A 13,762-nucleotide genomic window follows, 5' to 3' on the forward strand; every position below is an offset into this window, starting at 1 on the left:
CCGCAGCAGTCACGCAAATCAACCAAATCAATCAAATCAAATCTGATTATAGACACGTGGTATGTCTGGTCTTTTGAAAGTCTCTCGTTGTTTTCTGTTTCTTACCCCAAATAACCTTAAACTTATTTTAAACGAAAAATGTGATGACTTATGCAAAGTTTTTCCCCTTATACAATTTTTATTTATTTATTTTTTATATCTTTTATTGTAATTTACAACTGCAACGATTGTTGCAACAAGTAAATGTGGTACATGATACAAAAAATATCAGGGTATACGAGTGGAGAAGGCACCCCCAGTAGGGTCACTCCACTTCAATCTCCTTAGAGGATTACCAGGTAATGTGGAGGAAAATAGGTGTTCTACGAGAAGGTTAGGATGAGCTGCTGTAGAGGAATGAAATTTGAGAAAACGTGTTTAAGCAAGATCTTTAACGAAAGGGTTTTTGAGGTCATTATGGATGGTACGTTAGAAATATAAAACGGAGCGTTAAGAAGTTTTCGTAGTATTTTTGTAATGTCTGGAGGCGTAGAGAGTTGTCATCTAAGTTTGGGGACTGACTAATTTTTATTAAAATTTATTTTTTAACCAAATATTTGATTAAAAGTAAAATTGAAATTTCGAAAGCGAATAAAATGGCTAATAACTATTAACACTAATAAGGAAGAACTTTGATTTGCTTAGTTTGGGCGATTGTAAATCTGAGGAGGTTCGTATGCGGAACTGATTTTCTCCTTTAGATTAACACTTATTTTTACTTCTTAAGTTCAGCTCCAGAAAAACAGAGTTACGTATTTATTCATATTTTAAATAATTTTATACGTAATCGCTACAAATTTAAGAGTAAAAAAATTATACGCAATTGTCACATGTTTTTTAGAAGAAAGGTCATAATTCAGATTTGAAACTGAATCAGATCTAGTTCGACACAATGCTCTTTAAATAGCCAATAGAGCCTACCTATTAGGTTTTACAGAATGTACTATAGTTACCAGGGAAATAATTTATTATTGAAATATGAACGACCAAATGAACTAAAGCAAAATTCTTGTTTAGAAAAATTAATATAAAGGTACTCACTCACAGAAATAAAGAAGCACCTGCTCATTCATCTGAAAAACAAAACAAAAAAGTAAGTTTAAGTCATTGTAGTAACTACATTGTCATAATCAAGCAAAAGGGGCGAGTTCATGGTAGTAAGGAGCGCTTTCAGGTTCGACTTCAGGCAACGGCCCTACAACAACAACCGAGTTTATAAAAGTGTAAATTCTAGAGGGTTTGTGACTGCTGGATTACAATCTGGCACTCAGAAATCTATCTTCAATTCTATCTTCTGGACTGTACAGACGGGTCTTAACGTCCAACTACAAATAAGGTGTTGTAGGCGTGGCCTGAAGCACATAGTTACCTATTAATTATTATTTCTAACAAATAAACAGTAACTACACTCACGGGATTTGAACTGGGGATCTCCCACTAATAAATCCACATTCGTAACCACTACACCAAAACCTTGCTCTCATGGACTATAAATATTTCAAGAAAAAGCTAAATAATGGACTACACTATCTAAATGTTCCTGGAACGCATTGTAAAATGGAGAGAAAATAATATTTATAATTTTTACAAGATCGAATCCAGTTAAATAACTTTCATATTCACATAAACAAAAAATTTAGTCTTTACAATGCTAAGAAAGTGAGAGGGGTATCAAAATTCTAAGTTTTAAAATCTTTAATTAAATTCCTAAATTGGGTTATCTAGTTACATTTTAATCTCCTATCACCAACAGTAAAAATGTACGTATTATTTACAGATATTCTATTTATTTATCGCATCCTCTACCATTGACTAGGGTGCCAGCTAGCAACTCACCTTCGGGTTGCTTACAGAAGGAAAACAGAAACAAGTATTTTCTAAAAACCGCTTTTCCTAACTCACGGGACCACGAATATTTTCAGTGATAACTCGATATCGAAAAATTTGGCATGATCGCAGTACTCCTACTTTCCAGTAGTAAGAGAATGTTGATGTAGTATACAGATTAAGAGAAATTAAGAGAGTAAAAATTGTTTTTCCAGCTAGTGGAGCTGAATAACCCATTTAATATGAAACTAAGAGAAAAATGGGTCTAAATTCTAATCAATGGAGTCTCAATTATTATTCCTGGCACTAACTGCAGACTAGGGGTGGATGGTGAGACAAACTGTGGGTGGATGGTGCCATTTGGTAAATCAGGCCAACGATTTATTTATCTGAACTGGGAGAGTATAGCGCCAGACTCTCCATATGGTGGGGTGTAAAAATGAGTCAGAGGAAACTGGCAGAAGTAATGGATTTGTGTGTACTAAATGAGAAGATGTGTGATTCGACTTCCGGGGAAACTGCAGTAGCTTAACGGTCGAGTGTTTCAAAAACCAAGGTTCAATTTAGAGCTCATACAATTAAGTACCACTTTGCTTTCTTAAATGTTAAGTTACATTAAATAATAAGGTCCCGCAAAGACTGTATAATTACAAAATCTGGTGTTAGGCACTCCACGTTCTCCTAATTCTCTGAAGAAGTTAATAATTAGAGCACATTATGAATAGTCGCTAGAATGGAGCAATGACAAGATATACTTTTTCTTCTTCCCGTGGTGCTGTAGTAGGACCTGGACCTCATTTAAGAGAGAGTGCCACTCATCCCTATCCTCGGCTTTTAGGCGCCATCTTCTTACACCCACCTTTCGCAGATCTCTTTCTATGTCATCTAGCCATCTTATCCTGGGACGACCTCTACGTCTTGCGCCCCCCGGGTGTCTACTTTTTTAGGAACTCGGTGATGGGGCATCCGTTCAACATGGCCTAGCCACCTCAGCCTGCCTTTTTTGTGATACAAGAAACTATGTCGGGTTCTCCGTATTGTTTCTTGAGTTCTTCGTTCTTTCGGAGCCTCCATTCACCGTCAATGTACACCGGGCCGTAGATTTTCCACAACACTTTTCGCTCCCAAATCCTCAGATATACTATGGAAGGTATTTCTGAAGGGTTAGGAAAAATAAACACATGGATCCCCAATCTCCTTATTACATATCCAACCTTAACCTTAATTATGATCTGATATGTTTATGATATAATTGTATGTTCCTAATCTTTCGTTATAGATCTTCTTGCTACTAAAAATTATTAAAAATTAAAATTATTATCCTCTTATTATTAAAAATCTCCATAATTCCCTTCTTGTTCATTCCAATCCTTCAGTCCTACACTTGGTTTCTTGCCTCATCAAAAATAACCCTTCCAGCCGCCTGAAGCGTTCGTGAGACCTACTGTTGCGATAGGTCAACTCACCAATTTTACTATTTAAGGATCAATGTTTAGAATCGAAATAGCCAGAATTCGGTCAAAATAAAAAACTACAATTCCGTCTTGAAGCCAAATTCATTTTCTTTTATTCAATGATAAATTCAACAATAAAAGACAATAAATTAACCTAGACTGTACCTAGACAAGAGACTTACCTGGAACCCCCATACGAGATGCTTAAACGTACCGAACTAAACAAACGATACAAACTAGCCAGACTACTTGACAAACGCTCAAAACTCTCACTACAGAACAAACGACGACTCTATACAGCTCTTCTCACCACCAATATGGACTTACGGACTCGAACTTTACGAAACAGCTAAAAAATCAAACATCAATAGACTGCAAACACTCCAATCCAAAATACTCCGCCGCATAGTAGACGCTCCATTTTATGTTAGCAACCACACAATACATACAGATCTCCAAATTCCACTCATCTCCGAACTTGCCAAAATTCGATATAAAAATTTTCATCAAAAACTCTCACTTCATCCCAACTCTTTAGCTGCAAACTTGTCTTCAACTACACTACCCTCCAATCCTCGAAAACGGCTGAGGCGCCGTTGGCCCCGTCACCAACTGGGTGACTAATGGCGGCCATCACTGGATGACCGTCATTCACATCTGCCACGCTATTCATGTACACTTATCGCATTTACTTATTGTACCCTGAAGGTACAGGTGGAAATTTCAATAAAAGGATAAATAAAATAAAAAAATTAACCTAAATTTTGGCGTAAAAACGAAGTTGTTTTTTATTTTGACCTCGCCATTTCATTCCTAAATATTCATAGTTTACGGCCACTAAAGGATAATACAAAGATCAATATTACTGAATATTTTCCCTGTAAATGTATATCAATAAACTATAAATAGCAGCATATTAATTGTTTTGCTTATTATTATTACATATTATTTTAAAGCGCATCTACATCTGAGGTTATTGGCGGCCGGAGCGTTTTTTCAGTGCACTGCCGGCCTCTGGTCGGTGTTCTCTCTTTACAGTGAACACTGTCACCGGACAATGACCTGTAAGAAGCTCTTAAGAAGAGAAAATCTAAGAGCCAGCAGCTGGATTCGAAACCCGTGATCTCCGCGTTTTGTGTTTATAAATAAATTGATAGAAAAATAAAAATCAAACAATTTAATAGCATTTAGAATGTTGCAATTATTTTATTGATAAGTCTTAATTTATTTACTGACTTGTTGATCAGTTTCCCATTTTCTGGAACGTGTCATTATTACTGGTGACGAGTCTTGGGTGTTTGAGTACGACCCAGAAACCAAGCGCCAAGAGCATGGAGTGGCACACTTCAACCTCTCCAAGACCCAAAAAAGCAAGGATGGCGAAGTCGAAGATCAAATGCATGCTAATTTATTTTTTCGATATCCACGGAATCGTCCACAAAGAGTTTCTACCTCAGGTCAAACAGTTAATCAACACTTTTATCGAGAGGTTCTTGAAAACCTTCGAAAAAGGGTCATTCGTGTGAGACCAAACATCAAGAACAAGTGGGTGTTCTTGGAACATCACGATAATGTTCCTTGTCACACAGCAATTTCAATAAAAGAGTTTTTGGCCAGTAAAGGCATTCCTGTGGCTCTTCAGCCTCCTTATTCGCCTGACTTGGAGTCCTTGTGACTTTTTTCTCTTCCCGAAGTTGAAAAAATCACCTAAAGGAAACTCATTTTGGGATAGTCGAAAACATTCAAACGGCTGTAACCGACTTCAGCTGAAGGCTATTCCAGTATCGGAGTTCTAGCACTGCTATGAGGAGTGGAAGAAACGTCTCCAGCGCTGTGTGGCTTCAGAAGAAAGTTATTTTGAAGGAGACAATATAGAATTGTAATTCTTTTTGAATAAAAAAATCAGTCTCATTACATAATTTACAGACCTCGTATACTTCGAATAAAAATGAAAATTTATTCTTCAATAATATAATTGACCCCTCTTGAGAAACAAATTAGATATTCTGCCTCAATAATTTCGTTGAGTTCTTGATTTGACAGAATTACACCACTAATTGAAGAGTCAATTATGAAGTAAACTCAACTGAAATAATACAAAATGAATATCTCTATTGAGCTCTCATTTTTTTTTAAATTTGAAATATAGAAATATAATTAAATTAATATGCATAAAATTACATCGCCCATATTATTAAACGTATTAAATAAATAATAATACGGTGTCTAAAATACTTATTAAGAACAGAGCCAATCAGATACACAATGTGGCCGTTGAGAGAGGAGGTGTTCCATAACTAGAGCTAGAAATTTCCGGTTAATTAAGCAAATAACACTTGCACGCGAGCCTCCATAAAAAAAGCTCTAGCACAACATGAAACATTTTAAAATAAAATAATGGTAATAATAAAAAAAAATATTTCTAAAAAATATTGCATGTTCCTGAGATATTTAATTATATTTTGGGATGGAACTTTGTTTTTTTTTTTTTTATTTAGTTTCACAAAATTACAATTTCGTTAATTAAGTGCAGCATTCATTTTGTACTAATCTATAGAAATAATCTTTGTTCCCCACTTCTTTTTTGTTAAAGGTGTCAAAGGTTAACCGCGCTGTACTTTTGGATATTATTCGTTTAGTGGGCCGCCACTGAGTAACAGAAATTATCAGCTAGGCACAGACTCTGTCGACGGAAACTGAACAACCAAATGGTAAGTCATAAAGATGCAGAGGACATACAACAAATGGACATGCAGTGAACGCGACAGGAGACAGAGATTCGTTGATATGAATGCGAAATCATTAAAGAGTATAATTAATACGAAACACTCGTAAAGGTAACGAATCAATATTGTATTCTATAGTTATAATTAAAAAGACCGAGCTAACTTAATCAATGACGTAATAATGAATATTTATGAATTAATTATTGGTTATTGGTAATGCAATTGGTAGACGTGCCGGGAATGTTCAAGCGGATGCTGAAAGTAGCCGAAATAAATGAGTGAATTGGTGTGATCAAATAGGATTTGATTTTTGTTCATAAAAAGTCTTATTTCAATAAAACATTCTAATTCAAATCTTCTTCTAAGGAGTCCTCTTTGGGCAGCCACACACTTCTTACAACGGTTCCGCGGAAGCAGCGCTGGAACGCCTTTACTGAGACACCGTTGGAGAGGCTTGACAAGAATCGCTAAATATTTCTTTTTGGCAGAACGAAAATTGAGTAGATAATTAATTATACCCCCTAGTTACAGATTACAAAGCTTGCTTTTTTTTAGAGAAAAGATCTTCATAGGACGGAAGTAATAGCAAAATCGGTCTGTAGCAAGTGCGACCAAGGGGACAAAACTTCGTTCAATCTCCTTGGGGAATGAAATCTCTACTTGGCTCGCAAAAACATTCCTAACTAGAAATGGAAGTCTTTGCTCGCCTCTGCCCTGGCGTTCTTATGTGATATAGGGGTGTTGTGGGCTGAGACCTCCACAGAGGGCCCAATGGGCCCACTTGTGCCCTAGGCACATATCCTACTACGGTGGTGGGCCAGATTCCACGTCGATTAGATTAATAAACTGTTATTAATAATTTTGTTGTTTTTTGTTTTATTGTGTTTTAACAATATAAAGCATTTCAACATCTGATATTGACGCCCGGGGCTTTTTTTCAGGGCAATGCTGGCCTCCGAACAGTGTTCTCTTATTACAGACACATTGTTCATCGCCGGTCAGTGAGCTGCAAGAAACTCCTAGGAAAAGAAAATTCTAAGGGCTAGAAACTGGATTCGAAACCTATGATCACCGCGTTGGAATCCAGTATACGCTGACCTCTGGGCTAATTCCTTCCCTAGTATAAGTATAAGTCACATAGATTTCAATTTTTCAATTATTTTTATTTTCTCAAAGAGGCATTGTTTGTTATTAAATAGCTCAGTATTCTTGTTCAAAACTCCCACATATAATAATAAATACAAACTTAATTTAAATGTAAAAGACTGACTTGGAACCAGCACACACGACTTAAACGAACTGAAGTTAACAGGCGTTATCGACTACTTAAAAGACTACTAGACCAACGTTCAAAACTTTCACTTAATAACAAACGACTGATTTACAATTCGTTACTAAAACCCGCCTGGACGTACGGTATTGAACTGTGGGGGTTCAACGAAACGCTCCAATCTTCAACGAATTCAATCTCTTCAGTCTAAAATTCTCCGCACTATGGTTAACGCTCCATTTTACGTTTCAAATCTAACTAACCACAAAGATCTGGAAATTCCGTTTGAAGGTCCAGGTAGCACGAACTCGCTATAAAAGTTTTCATCAGAACTTGCACTCTCATTCCAATCCTCTTGTCCGCCATTTATCATCTCATCACCATCCAGATCATCCTCCCAGACGACTAAAACGCCAGTGGCCTCGCGATTTTCTCTCTTCTGAAGAGAGTAGCTAATCCTAGAGACGACTAGTGAGTATTATCGCTGGGTAATTTCTCCCCTCAATTAGTGAGTTTGTAGTGGTATCAGCTATTACCATTGTTACTAATAGTACATCTAGCGCTGTTGTAACTTAACTAATAAATTAAAAAAAAAAAAAAAAAATTAAATGTACTCTGAACAGGCATTTAGAACCGTTCGAAATTCTGAAATACACTTTAGAGCAGTGTTTCCCAACCTTTTTTGTGTCATGCCCCACTTTAACCTTTATAAAATTTTTATGCCCCCCTATGTAACATATATAATATTTAACATTAAAAAATTGATTCTTCACTTAAGAAACATAAATGATAGGTTCTAGGAAGAAATCACTCTGAAATTGTTAACAAAACACAGTAAGTAAAATTTCAAAACATATAATGAAAAACTGAAATTCAAATTCCAAATAATTTTAATACAGATTTTTCTATATTAATTTATTATTTTAATTTAGTGAGATCCTTGCGCTTGATGCTTGCTGCACAGAGATTTTATATAAGGTTCCAATTTGGTTAGCTGCAGTCTCAAGTCTCCACGTTGTGTTATATCCAGCCGATTTCTTTTTTTTACCAGTAAATCATTTACAGTACTAAATCCACATTCAGCTAAAAATGAAGATGGAAACGGTAGCAATAGTTTTCTTGCACATTTGGTTGAATTTAGGTATTTGATTTCTGTTTCCTCACAAAGCCATGCCATCGCTCCTTTTATATTAAATAAAGTTTTAACTGACTCATCATTTTGCAATTCTGCGAGTTCTTCCTGATACTGCATATTTGATATGCAGCGATGGGCCAATTAAGTGCCAACAACTGCGCTGTTTAGCGAGTTTTTAAAACGTCCGGGGTTCCCCGCGGCAGACTGCACGCTCCGCGGTGAACCCCGGACGAAGTTTACTTGACGACGCCAATCACCCAGTTGATATTTTGGTCTCGTCAAACGGAATTATACCTAATAATTATTTACCGCAATTATTTAAGAATTTGCTTTTTTTGTTAAATTTAGCACCGATATCTAGCATTGCATTTAAATGGCTCGGAGCGAAAGTGTTAAAGTCGTGTCGAGTCCATTTTCGAATTGCCCCCCTTAACTATCAAATTGCCCCCCTGGGGGGCGTGGGCCCCACGTTGGGAAACACCGCTTTAGAGGAAAACCTAAATTCACATTTCCCTCAGAATTTCTCGAAATAAACTTTCCAGGGGAAATATTTTTTTAAAAAAATTGTGACAGCCCAGCATCAGTTTATTTCTATAGAGTGTATTCAAAGATAACATTGTTTTAAACCTGTGCATGAATAGTTTAATACCTGCCAGTGCAGTCAATCTAACTTAAATGGGTGCTACAATAAAAAATACTGAACAAATATTTTGTAGATGAAAATGGCCAGCATAAGGGTCTGTGACGTCTAATAAATTCTAAACAATATTAATTAATTTTTATTTTTAATTAATTTGTTAAGTTACACCAGCGCTAGATACGCCATAAGTAACAATGACAATAGCTGACATCGAACTGACTAATTGAGGGGAGAAGCTACCCAGCGGTAACACTCCCTAAGTCGTCTCCAGGATTAGCTACTCTCCTCAGAAGAGAGAAATCGCGAGGCCACTAGCGTTTTAGTCGTCTGGGAGGATGATCTGGATGGTGATGAGATGATAAATGGCGGACAAGAGGATGGGAATGAGAGTGCAAGTTCTGATGAAAACTTTTATAGCGAGTTCGTGCAACCTGGACCTACTACAAACGGAATTTCCAAGTCTGTGTGGATAGTTAGATTTGAAACGTAAAATGGAGCGTTAACCATAGTGCGGTGAATTTTAGACTGAAGAGTTTGAATTCGTTGAAGATTGGAGCGTTTCGTTGAACTCCACAGTTCAATACCGTACGTCCAGGCGGGTAATGAAAATTTATTGCAATAAAATTGCTTAAATGATACTATTGTTATAAAATTTAAATAAAACACATAAGCTTTGTCGATATTTCTAAATGGTTGAAATTACAAGCTTAAGATGAAATGTTGGGTACTCGCTGATTTGTGTACGTTTAGTCGTTTAATCAACTCCTATACTAAGTTTTTGTTAAGGATACAGATAAATATAGTTATGTATATTCGAATAATATGTGAAATATCAGATTTGAACTGTCTGCTATTTACATATCCACAAAAATTATCTTATGAACGTTATATTTAACTAGCGCCAAGAAAGTGCTCCATGTTAAGGTATCTTCTGGGATACAAGTAAGCACAGTATGCAATTAGTACAATATAAGATGGAAGTCTTCATATTTATTGGTGATATTAAAGCGCCCGCTAGATGTGTGCTTTAGTGTTCAATATCTGTTATGAGTTAGTGAAATTTGTGCGTAGAGTCAACAGTACGGACACTAACGACAGGATAGGCCTACGTGAATGATGATAAAAGCTATTGGTAAGTTGTAAAATGTTTGCTTAGAATAGGAAAGCTACTCCAGTAAGAAAGTTCGCTCCTCAACAGGCCTGAATATTTTAGGAATTGAGTTCTAAAAGTTAGGGGTAAAACGAGACAGAAAATGGAAGTTAAGGAGAGAAAGAAGTCTGAGGAGATAGTCAACTACGTTTTGAAGAAGACTAAAAAGAGAAAACCCACATCGGCTGGTCCATGCTGAGAAGACAATATGGGAAAGTGGATAGAAAGATCTAAATTGGTGAATATTGATACCAGTATATCCTGGTTTATACTTGAGGAGTTTATTTTGAATTTGATCAAGTATCGATCAGCCCTTCCGACTATAAGGCGACCTGAATCTAGAGCAGCTATTCAACTTAGTTATCACTGCAGAATAAAATCAGAAGACCTTTTAATGTTGGGACAACCACTACCTTTTCTAATAATACAGCCCACATTTTTTACATTCGATTATATACATTCATAAGGTTTTGGTCGAAATCGATCAACCGGAACTTTACTTGTTACAAATTCTTGTCGAAAACGGCTCCTACCATTTTATTTAAATTTAGTATACTAATTATACATAGAGAGAGATTAATTATAGATCTTGGACTTACTTGCCCCAATATGGACTTACGAAATGCAACTCTAAGGAAGTGCCAAAAAAACAAACATCAACCGACTTCAAACCTTACATTCAAAAATCCTGAGAACAATAGTTATCGCTCCTTTCTAAGTCTCCAATCACACAATACACTCTGATCTAAATATTCCTCTCGTCTCTGGAAATAGCCCAATCTCGATACACAAAACTCCGCTCTGATTACACCCCTCTGATCCACAACATGTCTACTGCAATACTTCCTTCAAATCCACATCGCAGACTAAAGCGGCAGTGGCCACGCGACCATTTCAACACATAACGCCGATCTCCTAGGATGGTTGCTGGGTATGCTTGCCAATCTGGTGAACTAACGTCGTCGTTTACTCCTCTCACGCCTCTTGGCGCACAAGCATGAGCACATACAGGGTAACCAGAGTTATATGCTCCACCCACTTTTTTTTTTAAACGGCGTGAAATTTCGAAAAAATAGAAAACACGTATTTAATCATTTTTAGTCTAGTTTATTTTTAGTGATTGATCTATTTTTTTAAACCCCTGTATCTCGAGATACAGCATCCAACTTTGTTTTTTCAAATGGAACGTTATTTTTTTTTTTGCATATTTTTATAGTATTTGAGCTCCTAAAAAAAAAAAAAAAAAATTTTTTTGAAATCGGTTAGGTATTTCAAAAGTTATGGTAATTTAAAATATGAAAAACAAATTTCAGTTTATTGTCAAAATTACGTTATTTTTTCTAATGAATCTGTTCGAAATGGACACAATCAACGGATAGGCAAGCCAACACTCTGGATTCCCACGCTTTGCTTGTAACAGCACTTATTGGCGAAGTCCTGATCTAGGCAGGCTAGAGTTATTCGATGTTTCAGGTCATCGACTGAAGCCACGGGATTAAGGTTACTGTAAACTTTATTTTTTAGATATCCCCACAAAAAATAGTCCATTGGGGTTAAGTCCAGAGATCGAGGTGGCCACTGGATGGGACAATGAGTCCCTAAGCACTTTTCATAGAAATTTCTGTCCAGGTAACCTCGAACAACTGTCGCATTATGTGCCGTGCAACCATCCAGTTGAAAATACATATCTAGCCGACGTTGTAGAGGAACATCTTCAAGCAGAACCGGCAAAATGATAAAATACGTGTTTTTTATTTTTTCGAAATTTCCCGCCGTTTAATAAAAAAGTGGATGGAGCATATAACTCTGGTCATCCGGTATATGTATCTACACAAATATTTGAGCAGGGAAGGGATTAGCTATGAGGTTAACATACTGGACTCCCACGCGGAGGTCCCGGGTACGAATCGAGCAGCTGACCCTTAGATTTTCTCTTCCTAGGAGCTTCTTACAGCTCACTGTCCGGTGATGGACAGTGTTGTCTGTAACGAGAGAACACGGTCCGGAGGCCGGCAGTGCACTGGAAAAAGCTCCGGGCGCTAATGACCTCAGCTGTTGATGCGCAAAAAAAAAAAAAATATTCGTGCATGGTATTTGCACAATTTCCTTATCTCTCAGCTCTTTCGTTATTTAATAGCCACACCTCGTATTAATAAGAAACAGTCCTGTGAGTGTTCACACCACATTCTGTTTAAATTTACCTAAGATTTAAATGAAATATTTCTTATTTCAAGGCTAACAGACTACATTTCTTTATGGTACGACTAAAGAGAATGAAGCGAAAGAATTGTTAGGCCTAAAGTGGAGCGGAATACAAGAAGAAAGACAAGAGGTATAAGCAGGACTGTGTTCTGAATTATTGTCTGGCTTATACGAGCTAACGTGGTGTGCAAGTGTACGCTGGTAGTTCGCTGTGTGTACAAGCGTAAACAATGTTTATGAGGCAAGCTCCACTGATCTGGTACTTTTATTGGTAGAGAAATATAATTTATGACATGTTTATATCGCGTCATACTAACACATAAATAACGTCAACTCTAATATAAATAACTATTTCATTTCAATAACATATTATAGTAATTGCTTTTTTTATATTATCTAATAATTCATTTTATAACTTCGATGTTATGAACCCTCATAAATAGAGAAATAAGATATTTATACTTGTTTTTTTTTCTTTATAGAATAAAAAATAATAATACGTTCCAGGAATGTGGCCATTATTCGGCATAATGCTTGTAACACTAACTTTTTACAACTATTTATTACAAAAATAAATAAAGTGTAAACTCGACTACCAATTTCTACTATTCTGGACATAATCATATACATACAGGGTGTCCCAAGCAATATGGATAACGACTTTTTCTCGGAAACTAAGGTAGCTAGAAAAAAACTAAAAAATACGTGTTCCCTTGGTTTTTTGTTAGGAATCCAAATTTACTTTGTATTTTTTTTTCGGTGCTTCCAGAAGCGAGATACAGGCACCAACTTCATTTTTTCAAATGGGAAGGTGCAGTTTTTATTTCAGCAATAGGTTCCTCTATTTTTTTAAAGAAAAATTTACTTGAACGGTTTTTTTCTGTGAGCGATATTTTACAAGTTATGAATGAAAACATGATTCTTATAAGAAATTTCAAAATGATAATATTATAACGGTTTTTTGATGGAATAAGAAGAAAAGTACTATTTTATTATAAATTTTACTCCTCATTAATATTACAGATCATGTTCAAAATGGCCTCCACCATTAGAGATGCATAGACATGCTCTTTCTTGCCAATTGCCCTTACTGCCAAAGAAATAGATTCGAACACGCCCATCAAATTGCCTATCGAGATATCTCTTTACATGCCTGATGGTGTTATATCGACACGGGGAGCGATTCACTGGCCACCTCGTTCACCGGATTTGACACCTATGGACTATTTCCTTTGGGGATACCTGAAAAACAAGGTGATTATTCATAACTTTTTTTATTTCTTTCCTTATTTCTGCTTACCTAAAAGCATTTCTAAATC

At 36.2% G+C, this 13,762-nt stretch overlaps 2 protein-coding genes and 1 long non-coding RNA gene across 5 annotated transcripts in view; 1 reads left to right on the plus strand and 2 right to left on the minus strand.

Annotated features, from left to right (window-relative positions):
• Positions 1-13,762, minus strand: part of Nca (neurocalcin homolog) — a 430,495-nt gene that overhangs the window by 313,815 nt on the left and 102,918 nt on the right. The window lies entirely within an intron of this gene.
• The window catches only part of LOC141449705 (neuronal calcium sensor 2), a 419,318-nt gene that overhangs the window by 302,829 nt on the left and 102,727 nt on the right, over positions 1-13,762 (minus strand). Inside the window, exon 3 of one of the 2 annotated variants that reach the window (XM_074119368.1) lies at positions 1,085-1,112. The gene's annotated coding sequence lies outside the window, so the exon portion shown is untranslated. Of the gene's footprint in view, positions 1-1,080; positions 1,113-13,762 lie in introns of both variants that reach the window. The other variant, XM_074119367.1, reaches the window with a different exon arrangement.
• LOC141449707 (uncharacterized) lies at positions 918-7,162 on the plus strand. Its single transcript, XR_012455659.1, has 3 exons — positions 918-1,132; positions 5,914-6,157; positions 6,602-7,162. It is a non-coding gene; the product is annotated as an uncharacterized lncRNA (long non-coding RNA).

The sequence above is a fragment of the Rhodnius prolixus genome, unplaced genomic scaffold (assembly GCF_049639745.1).
Source record: "Rhodnius prolixus isolate KJV_2025 unplaced genomic scaffold, Rpr scaffold_2, whole genome shotgun sequence".
Classification (NCBI taxonomy): Eukaryota; Metazoa; Arthropoda; class Insecta; order Hemiptera; family Reduviidae; genus Rhodnius; species Rhodnius prolixus.